Source organism: Motacilla alba, chromosome 2, assembly GCF_015832195.1.
Source record: "Motacilla alba alba isolate MOTALB_02 chromosome 2, Motacilla_alba_V1.0_pri, whole genome shotgun sequence".
NCBI lineage: Eukaryota > Metazoa > Chordata > Aves > Passeriformes > Motacillidae > Motacilla > Motacilla alba.
Genome location: NC_052017.1, coordinates 35,008,998 through 35,021,523, shown reverse-complemented (window position 1 = coordinate 35,021,523; position 12,526 = coordinate 35,008,998). Strand labels below are relative to the sequence as shown.

The window sequence follows — 12,526 nt, the reverse complement described above, 5'->3', positions numbered from 1 at the left end:
TTGAACTGGTTGTGACTATTAATGCCAACATCCTTCACTAGAATATCATCCTGCATTGACCGTAAAATCTAACCCACCATTAGGGATAGTGGGACTAAATAGTTGGCTCTAAATTGCAGGTAGAAATGGAAATGAGGCAGTTTACTCTTTCAGAGTGGCTGACCTGGCCTCCTTGGCTTTAAAAAATGAAACAAATGATGTAGGGGAAATTGATCCTTCATGTAGTATTAACACCAGTTGTGTTACACCAAAGATAAAGTCAGCCCTATGGATGGAAGCTCATAAGAAGGAATTCTCCATGATGGGTACCCGCTGGGGATCTCTGCCTGCAGAGTTTCATTTATGGTTGGAATTTACTTCCATGGAACAGGCCATGAAACCATTTGCAAACAGAAATCTCAAAAAACCTGAGTGATGCTAAAGGTACCCACAGCAAAGCCTTTTTTCTGCACCAAGGACTCTTTAGCTGACGGGCAGCTTTAACTTCATGTCTACTCCGTTTCTTTCTGCACATACAGGTGGTATATAAACAGTATGTGTCTCTCAGAGACTCTAAATACAGACAGCATTTAAAAGCCACAATATTCATGTGGAAATCCTGTCCCCATAGTAAGTATTTTTAGTTAAAATGGTGTTTAGTGAAGAGAAAGAGCTTTAAATGGTTTTGGCATTTCTTCACACATTTAAGCGCTTAGTGACATGCAGTTGCCTACAGATTGCTCCTGTTTCAAGGCAATGGTCACCCACATCAGCTAAGCTGGAAATTACCTTTTTTTATTCCTCCTAAATAGTTGCATATTTTTATGTAGCTGGCATAGTAAATAGTTGTTCTTCAGTTACCTGCTGAGTATTGCGGGTTGGATTCATCAGAGAAGTTGGCAGAGAGTATCATGAGGAGAAGACAACATTTAATGAGAGTGTGAGGAGTGAATGATGTCACTCTTGCTGGGGGGTGGTTCAGAGCTGAGTAAAGCACGAGTTAAGTCACTGCAGGTGTGCAGCTTAATGACCTGCAATTGAGTAGCAAGTCTGCATGAACTGAAAGAACCGAAGGCATGTTTGGGAATGTTATTACCGTGGAGGAGCTGAAGTAAGTGGATGGATGTGTGAGGTAAGGCTACAGTGGATATTATTTTTTGTGCTTTTGTTTTTAGTAGGAGGGAAACACAGAGCAAATGAAAGTAAGCTATGTTAATATTACAGGTGTGTGAGTGGGACCTATGACTTCTCTCTATATTTCCCAAACAAGATTTACATTCTTGAACAGTTTGGGAGAAGAAAGTGGAAAATACTCATTTTTGCAAGCCTGCTTCCTTTATTAGTTCTTTTTGTTTCTAAAGGACCAATTTTAAAACACATTACAAGAGTGAACACTGAAGTTATGATGCAGTTCAACTGTGTATATGTAAAAGTTTACTTTCAAGAAGAGAGGCCTAGACTCCTTCTACTCTCACTGTCTACCCTGTTGAAGTGCAGCTCATGGTGGGATGGATATTCTGTAAAATATGGAACCATATATACTGATGTAGATCTTGAAAAATGTTTGTTCAGGAATCCAAAACAAACCCTGTGCTTTTCTTTAAATTTGTTTAGGATCATCAATATTCACATACAGTAAGCATTAAATTTAAAGTAATGTCAAAAATGAAGCTGGGCTTCATGCCTAAGATATTCTAAAAAATCTAGTTTTAGCTCAGAGATTAGCACTGTCACTGGTATCTGTGGGAACTGTGTGTGGGCTATGAATTTAAAAGCAGGATTGAATTTAGGGCAAAAGATGGAAAGGAAATACCTGTGTGTGTATGTATGTGTATAGAACTTCAGTCTGCGTATATACTATGCATGTGTGTGTACATATAACAATATAAATATATAAAATAAAATTAACCCCGTCTATTCTCAAACATTTCCATGTGTTTTATCCTACAATCCTGTCCTATGTACTCTGATTTGTTTGTGGCAGGGTTACTAAAGTTAGGAGTAAACTAGCTGTTGAAAATACTTACTTTCTAACTGTTTTTTTTTTTTTCTTTTTCTGCAATAGATAAAGCCTTCTATTTTCATTCCTTTAGCAGTACAGAACTGAATTCTGTACAGCTGAATTAAGTATATGACTTTAATATGTTAATATGCTTTAAAACTTGCCATCTATGTATGTTTCTGGTTAACAGTGACACTCTGGGAAGCTGCTCAGTAATGCCTGGAACTTAGAGAACCTTGTTTCCATTTTGTGACCATCACTGTAGATCTGGGTTTGTTTTGAATTAGCTATTTTCTCAGCCTTAAAATGGGATACCCAACGGCCTCAATGAAGGAAATCTGCTAAGGGACATGAGACCCCTTTGTTTACTGTCTTATGAAAATAGCTTCATATTGGCAAGCCATTAAAAAGAATAAGAGGGTGGAAGGAAGAGGTAAGACAGCTGAGATATCTGGTAATTTACTGCATTCCCTGTGCAAGTCTGTGTTTCCAAAGGAACCGCTCTGGTAGAAAGGAAAGGAGTGTCCTTTCCAAACATAGCCTTGGCAGGAGGTGAGGCACAGAGCTGCAAGAGACACTCACTACAAGAAAAGTCTCCTCCTGCCTTTAGTTTGTAAGAGTTTTCTGTGTGATTTTCTGAGCTTTCTTCTTGACAGAAACTTAGTCAAGAACAGGGATTTTGGAAGCCAAGTTATAAGCACTAGGATTGTCATAGCAACAGGTTTAATCTCTAAAACTTCTACTTCTTAGCAGCCTAGAAAAGGGGCAGAGGTGATGGAAGATAGAGGCTGTGGTCACTTCTGACTGCTAAATAAGAGGCAATAGGAGCAGTCATAAACAGTTTTATTACTCTGATCACAAGCAAGTCACGTTTTTAATAGTTATCAGTTAATATTTTGAAAGATATATCTGCTAAAATATCAACCAGGTTGTAAAGGTAATCGAGGCAGGAATTTATGACTGTCAAGTGCCAGGAAAGCTGCTGTCATTCACCAGACTCTGGACATGCTTTGCACTGCACAAGAACACAAACTGAGATATGTAACTAATTATTCCAGTTCATTGTTTATATGTTTGTGACTGAAGTAAAAGTTTATTTTTATTCTCTTAATTACTGCATGCGGTATTAGATAACTGTGGTTTTTCCCTGAATCCTTTCTTCTTCAGGTTGAGTCTTGATCTGTGGTTTCATTTTGTTTTGGTTTTTTAAAAAATTATTATTATTACCGTTATTTTTTTCCTGTTTAGGGAAAAGACTGTCTAGGCATAGGTGGAATACTTGGTTTGTGAAGGTGGTTAGCAGATGCAGTCTGAGAAGCCATCTGGGAGGTTAAGGCTCACAGAAATTGAAACAAATAATAGAGCTGTTAAATGAGTAGAAAATTAGGTAGGCTTAGGTAGTAATTTGAACAAAGTCTTTGTCTAAGGGTATTGAGTGCTTCTCAGAAATCACACTCCTGCCATCTATACAGTGAGAGACTGAAAATGTGAAGCAGAAAATTTTGGTAGGAAGAGTCCTACTTTTAAAGGTATACCTGGGGATAGCATCCTTTTCTGAAAACCCTTGTGAATGTAGATTTATGTTATAGTAGGTGAACTAGGAACCTGGACTGTTCTTTAGCTAGCCACCAACCTTTTTTTCATCAGTCTCAAAAGAATGCCCATGTGAGTTTTGGGACACTGTTTCAGGAAGCAGTGATTCAGAGATTCTGCACCATTTTTCAGTAGATGTTAAGAAATGGTCCTGCAGGTTTCTCAGGACTTTTCCTATGTAAGGAAAGGCAACATGTAGGGAAAGAGATCATCATTAGAATCATCATGGGAGACTTTTAATTGGGGTCAAAAATGGTGAGAATTTGGCACTGCCACATCTGAACCCAAACCCACCATTCCTGGCCTAGACAAGAGTAAAGACCAGCATCTGGCTATGAACCTGGTCTGCTGGATCACTTCAATCCATTAAGACTCTCTATCCCTTCTACCTTACAGGAAACCTGTATCCCCACCCAGCTTTCTGGGTTATAGAAAGGCTGATCTATAGTCCTGAAGCAATGAAGAAGCTGTACACCAAAGCTGGAAAAGTGGCTTACATTTTAAGAGGAGTTCTCCAAACCTGAAGGTAAAGTGCGTGCATGTGTGTGTGTGTTCTGGAAACCATCACTCAGCAGGTATATAAGCAAAAATAACAAGTCTTTATAGTGGTTTTAATAAAGTGCATTTTATAGTGCCTTTCATCTTCAAAGACTGAAATAAATTTATTGTTAGTATAAACCCATGGGGACCTATGAAGATGAAGAAGGGACTGCAGTTACCCCTTTACTAATCAGGGTCATGATTCCACAGGAATATTATTTTGTACCATGTCAGTAACTATTACAAAATCTGGGAGGCTGCAGTATAAATTTAGCTGCAAAAGGCGGACTGAATCTTGTGACCACAGACTTAATGGCCATCATTAAGTATAATATATATGCATAGCTGCAGTACACTTTTCCAAGATTCTGGAAAGATCAGCTGAGTAACTGACTACAGGAGTGTAAAATTTATACCTCATCTCACTAATGACTACTTTTATTCCTACTGCATGCAGTATGAAATTCTGTAGATCACATTGCACATAAAACTGCACCTCACTCTCTTTCTCACCCTCTTGCACAGCATCATTTTCAGTGCATTCCTTGACAGTATGGAAGCTTTCAAACTTCAAATTAAGGAAGTGAAACACTGGACATAATACAGGAATCCAAAAAGAAGCAATGCACTTTTGCCTGTTAGTAAAGCAAAGGCCTTTGGAAATGAGAACACAAACAATGTGACCTTTCAGCAGGGCATAGAGAACATTTCTTCCATGTTGCCTTAGTCATTTTATGGTGTGGAAAAGGCACAAGGCCAATATATGAGGCTAGGTCTCTGTTTTCCCCTTGGCTCTACATACTGAGAGTGCAAGCTAATGCATTTTGCTTGGCTCCTGCAAAGAAGTTCAAGGATCCCCTCTTTATCTGAGCAAGCTTTGGCAAAATCTGCCTGCATTTTGCTTTTATAGTGGGAACTTAACACAGAATTCGGATTACTAATGGCTAGCAAACTAATATGCTGGAATGTCTCAGATATGACTTATCTAATCTATGTTCCACCTCTGATGTTTTATTGAGGGGGGTAGGGGGAAAAAAAACCTCAGAAATACTAGCAAAGGAAAAAATAAACTTTACATTAGGTAGTGGCTTACAATACACAACCCCAAAACCTAATAAGGTGGATATGAAAGTGTCTCACTGCTACCAGTATTTTGATAGATCATGGATGGGATTCTTTAAGCAAGGTCTCATTTAATTTGACTGGTATGAATTCTTGGTGGAGGAGCTATTGTCCGTGTAAAAGTAGCTGGTTACTGTGAGATTTCCTGCAAATACTTCACAAAGTTTTATCTTAATCATAGAATCATGTAGGAAGGGCAGATTCCAGACTTATCTTTCAGATTACCTTCTTAGAGCTTAATTTTAAAAATGAATGGGTGGGCATTGTCTAACATTAAAGAATTATATACCTTCATATAAGTAACACCTTCTGTATATTTCTTAAATACTTAAAATGCTTTGTTCTCTTCTGGTAATGTAATGCACCAAGTTTTTTGTTGTATGGTAACTTGTCTCTGCACTCATTTGGGCTCTTTGGTTTCTGTGAAATGATTGTTCTTGGTGTATAAACACTGCAAGGAGTGGTAACCAGGAAACACATATTGGTATTAATGGTAACTGCAGAGTAAGCAACCAGGAATTCCTTTGGAAGTTGCACAGACTGCTCTGTTACTTGTTACTCTGTAAACAACACTACAGCATATGCCTTGTGTTGTGCTCTGCACATGGAGGAAGGTAGAGAGAATTAGCAAATTCCTTGAAATTTGCTTCAGAAAGATCTAGTAAATGGTGACAGTGCCCTGGAAACTGCACAAAAGCAGGATATGAGGAGATATGGACTCTTTCCTACTCCTCCCATTTAGCCTTTGCTGGTGGATCACTTACTTGTGCATTTCCTACATTTCTGTCTCTTTAGATTTCTACCTTCTCCACACAGAATCTGTGTTATGTCAAATGTTCACACAGCAACCCTGCAATGCCAATCTTACCTTAACAGTAGTTGTGTAAAGGCTGGGGTTACTGTGGACAGCAAATTGAGGAGACACATTCTGGGGTAGGTGCTTCCAGCTTGGATCAGGATATCATACCTTGAGTCCCCAGTTAGAGCTGTGTAGCATCAGACATCGTAATAGCCAGAATAAGGAGGCCCTTTTCCAAAGCTATACAAGAAAGTGACCTAACAGCCGGACATAGATGGAACTGACTGACATGAACTTCCTTTAGCTGGGAATGACAAATTCCCCAAAAGGAAAATTTACTCATTGAATGGGTTTGCAGAGGTGTTTTCTACAAAGAAGCTCAAAATGGCTAGGATGTCTCAACATAGTAGGGGTTTGTTTACTATCCTCCATTGGTTCTTCCAAATGTGGGGTCACTAACCAGGACTTTCAGAGTGCTGCGGAAAGAGCTTGTGATATTATAGCTCAGTGTGGCTGTTAACATCTACAAAGTATTAATTGTTCTCCTGCAATATGTAATCATTTCCTTGCTGTTCACTGTAATTTTTTAAGCTTTTACATGGATAGAAGTGATGTTCACAAGGCACTTAAATCCTTCAAACTTACTGATAAACTTGTTCACCTCTTAAAACACTACCGTCTATACTGTTGCTTTAACATTTCCTTCTAGCAGTACATTACTAGATAATAGATGGTGAAATCACAAAATTTATACAGAGATTGTAATAAGAAATCCTAGGTCTATAATGCTACAAGCATAATTCCTGCAAATGGTCAGAGGATTGTGCAGTTTGTTCCTCTCCCATGCAGATGGTAATCACTACCACAAGACTGTCATCTCCTCTATTTCCTGACATACTTATATAAAAGTGTGCTAAAATGTACTGTCCCGTGCTGTCTTCTGTTTCCACTGAGCTTAAGGCAAATCCACAGATTCCAAGGCTACCTCAGCTGCTCCACTCCTGTGGCATGGTGTAGAGTGGTGAGTAACCTGTGGTACGTGAGGATCTTGCCACTGCCTCCCAATACTGAACGTTTTGTGTGGAAAAAATGCCTGCAGTGGCTAAGAGGGCAGCCCTTAAACCAGAAGGGCATCGATGAATGTTAATAAATAATGCTGGATACTTTGTATTTCTTTATGCTAGCGCTGTCTGTAAGTCAGAAAGGCAGCTATTCATAAACTGAGAAATTGCAGCCCAGGCTGGCAGAGGTTTGCACCCATGACACATCTGTCTCCGTGATTTGTGCTCCTTATTGAACCTGTGGCAGTGGAAATATGAGATGCATGTGCTATTGCTAAATCTCTGCTTTGTGCCAAGGAAGGACTGAGGCAGAAGAACGAGTTACAAACAAAGGAAAAAGCAGCAGTAAACTTACTTGGACCTGTTGCCTCCGTTGATGTGAGGGGTGTGTTTAGTGACAGGGTGCTAGGCCATGTGTCTGAGGCCTACAGCTGTGGTAAACAGAAAATAGTGTTTGTTTTTGTGGTGGCAACCCTTTAGGCTCACAGAGGGAGACTTGTGATTATGTTTGGAATTGGGCAATATGTAAAGTAGGGACAAACAGGTTGAATCCTGTCAAGGACTGTTGCTCCCCATGCTCCATCACACATCATTCTTACTATCCATAGCTGCTCTATCCATCCAGGCGCTGGGTGATAGCAGTGTGGCAACCTAGGCAGCAGCTGGTGTGAAACATCAGCATGTATGTGCCAGTGGTGCTGGCTTTACAGTTAGACAGCTGAAGAGATGATTCCGGTCTGTCCCATGATGGGCCATGGCTGGTTGTAGTTGAAAGCTAAAAAGTCAAGTGTTGCCTGCAGAGCTGAACGTCCCTAGTCTTCTGCAGAGCCAGTTTTCCCTCTTCTTCCTGGCTTGCTAAATATAGAAAGGGGGTGTTGAAACTGCTGGGGTGGCCTCTCCTAGTGCTGTTGAAGGTGTGGCTTGGTGTGCTAGGCAGCGACAGTGTTTAGTTTGGTATTTTTTTCCTCTGACCCAGCAGTCGCCAGGCTTGTTGTGTTCAAAGCAAGTGCATGCATGAGTGCTTGTAGCAGTGTGGAAGGAGGCTGGTGTGCAAAGGGTGGCTTCTCTGAAACCTGGATGGAGCTGTGTTACTGTCAGATGAGGGTGAATGCTAATGTACAGGTCAGAGGTGATGAGATGGCAATTTGGAGGGTGCTTCCCTTCTGGTGCCAAGGGTTTCTGCTGTGGATATTGTGTGCGCATTTTGGGCACTTGATGTATGTCCACATGTCTACAGACAGCTGTTTAGTACAGCAGTGCTGATGGAGAGTCCTGGGCCAAGAGCTTCTTTCAATGGATGTTTAACAACCTTTCATATATTTCTGCCCAAACAGGTCATGTTGCAGCAATATCTGAATTGTGTATGAGTAAGAGTTATTCTCTTCCAAGTTGTTAATGTATCAATTTCATGTGGTCAGTTTAGTCAAATGTGTTTTGAAGTTTTCCTGCTTCGCAAAGACTTGTCAGAGTTGGCAGCTCCTGGGTTTGCTGTTTCTCTGGAGAAAACAGCAAAGACTCAAAAACACAACTAAGCCGTACCCAATCTACAAAACTAATAAAAAGTCCAGATTTATTAAGGCAAACACTCTTTGAAATGGTGCTTACTACAAGCAGTGCAACTGTGTCAAGTCACTAATTCTAAAAAGAGAAAAGGATGGTGAGGAAAACAGTTTTGAAGCTTTCATCTGGAAATGAGCAACTAGCTACAGGAATGTATGTTTCATGGTATATATTCTGTTTGCACAGAGATGTAGTGCTTTTAAAGTTAATCTAATGGCAAATTAAGTCAAAATAAAATGATAATGGTGAAGAAAAATATTTTCATGCAAGGAATTCCTTCTTTTAGGGAAATTTTCCTGGAAATCCTTGTTGCAAACAAATACTATCTACCAACTTGTTCCCCATTTGTGTTGATTAAGGATGCAGTCTGCATCTCTAGCTTTGTGTTTGGAAGTCTTTCCATTGTTTTCAGTGGTTGTGAAATTGGGTTTCCAACTGGAAACTCCAAGATTCCAGCCAAATCATGTTCTGTACATCACCTTGAACTGGTCTGTTCTTATGTCTGGCAAAATATACCTTCAGTTCTTCTGCCATGCTCATCTCAGTGTTACACTTGGGCATGTTTTTAAGGTTTTTGTTTTGTTTTGGCTTTTCCATTTCTTTTTGTTTTGTGGGGTTTTTGTTTGGTTTTGTGTTTGTTTGTTTTTTCTGAAATATAAATCTCTATTGCCCTGATGCTTTCCCTAAGGTAGGAGACCACTGACATGTCTCCAAGTTGCTTTTTGACTGCTCTGCCAATGAATTTATCCTAACAACAAAGCAAGTGATTTCTTATATTCTTCTCTATTTGCTGTTGTACAGAGTTTGTCAGAAATTATTACCACAATGTTCCTGTGTGCTTTGCCATGTGGAAATGGACAGGGATAATTGTCTCCCATCACTTATTGCTCAGTGGGGCTCTCCCTCAAGGCAGAGCAAGGGCTCTTGTACAGCTTGAAAATTCCTCCTGTGCTGGGGCTACACCCTACATCACAGTCCCAGATAATAAACGCTGCCCAACAGGAGATCGGTTCCCACCAGGTCTTCTTAAGACTGAAAATGTACTTACATGGTGCATCTTGAAACAAACATGTAAGTGATAGTAATGTAATATCCACATTGATGTGATGCTGAATTCCAGACATGTAAGAACAACCTAAGGGCCTGTTGCACTCAGCCTCTGGGGTATGCTCTGCTATTTGTTGTATGGTCTTCTGGTCTCCTTAGGAACATTTGCCGTCTTGCTGCTGGATCAGGTAAGTCCATTTATGCCCTGCTATACCAGAGTGGATAGCTGACATGGCATGGTGCCTTATTGCCCATCTTGTAGAATGAATGGCCTTGTACCTGATTATGTCACACTTTTTTGGGAATAAGGATTTTTTCCCATGCATCAAGTTCAGTTGCAGTGCGATTTTAATGCTATCTATATCTTGTGAAAAAACAGGTATTTGAGTTTTGTGACTCATATGCACAAAATCATTCCCAGGACACTGAGAGCTCTTGGGGTTCCTAGTCAGATGCAGGGGTTCATCTTGCCTGTTTACAGCTCTCTAAATCCTCACCAACTCAAACATAAATTTGTAACAGTGCAGATACTCTGGCTTTCAGCCTTCTAGCAAATAGTTGCATCAGGCAACCATCCATTCTCCTCTGGAATCTTTAAATTTAAGACTAAATATGGATCACAGTCTCGTTCTATAGCTTTCCCAGTAGGTGTTTTATTTTAACACTACTTTTCTCCAAGTCCTTAATTGGGGCTAATGGGAATTACTTGTTACATATCTACATTTATTGCAAATGGTTTCGACCCACACTTGGTGAGCTGTAGCCTGCTGTTAGACATAGTTGTGACATTTCTAATGAAAATGATATTTAGGCTCACTGCTACAGTGTGGTCATTTTATTAATGTTTTGCACAAAAGCAAAAGACAAATATAAATTTTTTTCTCTCCTAATACAAAAAAAAAAATCTTTGCTCATGTTGCCTTTGAATCAAAGATGAGCTTGCTCAACTGAGTGGCTCTCTGTGTTTTTGGAAGAAGTCTTGCTAGATTGCTTCTGTGTCTCTTTATGTCCAAAATTAGTCTGTTTCTCCTGCTCTGAGCTCTGGCTGACTAACTCTGTAATGAGAGAGTAGGTACAGTACATCAACTGGTTCTAACAGTATGATTTTTTTACACTTATTTTGCTAGTGCTTCACCTAAGCTTAGGGACATCCATGCTACTTCTACTTTTTAGATGGAACAATCTGCCTCATTTCTAACCTCATTTAAGAGATATGCTTGCTTTTTGGACATGGATTTTTTTGCCTTGCTTCAGGAGGGGAGCTGATGAAAATAAAATCTGGCTCCTCTGCACTCCTGCATGTCATGCCAGGGAGCTTTCTAGTTTAGTTTCAAGTCAGAGGGTCTGAAGATCCACTGCCAAGTATGTAGTGAGGGAGGATTATAAAGATGACTGTAGTTCAGGTTAAAGTCTTTAGGTTCTGTTCTCTGTATGTTCAAGACAAATACTCCGTACAAATGTGTCATTTGAGCACCCATCATCTATCATCTCACGAGGCTGCAGGTCACAACTGTGGGGACCTCATTTGTTGTCTCTTGTTTTTCTGTGGAAGATGCCATCCTTGCAATCCACTCAAGATGTCATCTCAGCAGCTGCACTCTCTTCTCACATGGCTGTAGAGGGTGGCTTTCTCCAGCAAAAGGTGCTGTGCTTAAGCAAACCATCATCTCTACCACTATTTATGAAAATCTTTCAGTCAGGAATCAAATACTCAAATTAAGGAGCATAAATCTTGACATGCAAGGTTCATGTCAGTCTTTTTATGCAGGACTACCATTTAACAGGTTTTGCATGTTGACATTTGGTCTTAGTTGGAGTTTTTTGTTTGTTTTTAATCTTGGCAAAATCTTCCTTATGTTTTGCTGCCTTGGGGAATATGACAGCAATACTTATTTTAGATGCACATCTTAACTGCTTGGTTTTGACCTGTGGGAGGTAATCAGTGGAAATAACCCTGCAATGGATCTTTCGACTTTAGTAAAAATCATCATAGGAAAATGTTTCTCCCATCTGGAGGTTTCCCTATTATGTCATAGGGATGACAGACTGTCTGGAAGAGGGAAGGCTGTTGAAAGGCTGGGATATAACCTGCTTGACTCTATTTATGTGAGACATCATAGTTAGCTGCATCTAATCTTTGTTGCTTCCGTTCTAAATAGCACAGTGCTTTATCGCATTCTGAAAGTCTGCTTTTGCTCAAATGTAGTGTGCCAACATCTTATTTCAAGGGCAATTTTGCAGAATCTGGGTCTGCTGTGTGTTAGCCTGACTGAATATATTCATTTTTTCTTTTAATCATCCAAAAATTCAGAATGTCTCAATAACACTGAGATCATGGGATCTGTTTCTATCCTTCTATATGCCATTGCTGTAACAGAGGCAAGTTTTGCTTTCTCCTTCAAAACCAGTATGGCTTTAAATTATGACTTTTCTCCGTTTTAATGTAGCCACTATGCCATTTTTCAGATCTGACGCCTCTGTGGATACAGTCATATCTGGTTTTCATACTTAATTTTACTAATAATTTCTTCCTAGATTAAGTGATGCTTGGAGGCATTCAACTGTATATTGATCTTGTCTACTGAGCTGCATAAATTGCAGGTGTTAAGTTGTGCAAATGCACTGAAGTTTGCACAGCTATTGGAAGGCACAATATGAGATGCCAGGGTCAGTACAGCTGCAGTACAACTGCTGTGGTACTTGAGCAGAACTACAGGCTATATCATAAGTTAGGTTTATTTTCAGATTTCAAAGTGTTTATAGACATTATAATGTAAAAGAGGAAAGGCTTAGAATTAATGGTTGACATGGATATGACAAAAA

At 39.7% G+C, this 12,526-nt stretch overlaps 1 long non-coding RNA gene across 1 annotated transcript in view; it reads left to right on the top strand.

The window, feature by feature from the left end:
* The window catches only part of LOC119697607, a 39,779-nt gene that overhangs the window by 2,792 nt on the left and 24,461 nt on the right, over positions 1–12,526 (top strand). The window contains exon 3 of the long non-coding RNA XR_005255885.1: positions 3,971–4,100. This is a non-coding gene — a long non-coding RNA (uncharacterized LOC119697607). The remainder of the gene's footprint in view (positions 1–3,970; positions 4,101–12,526) is intronic.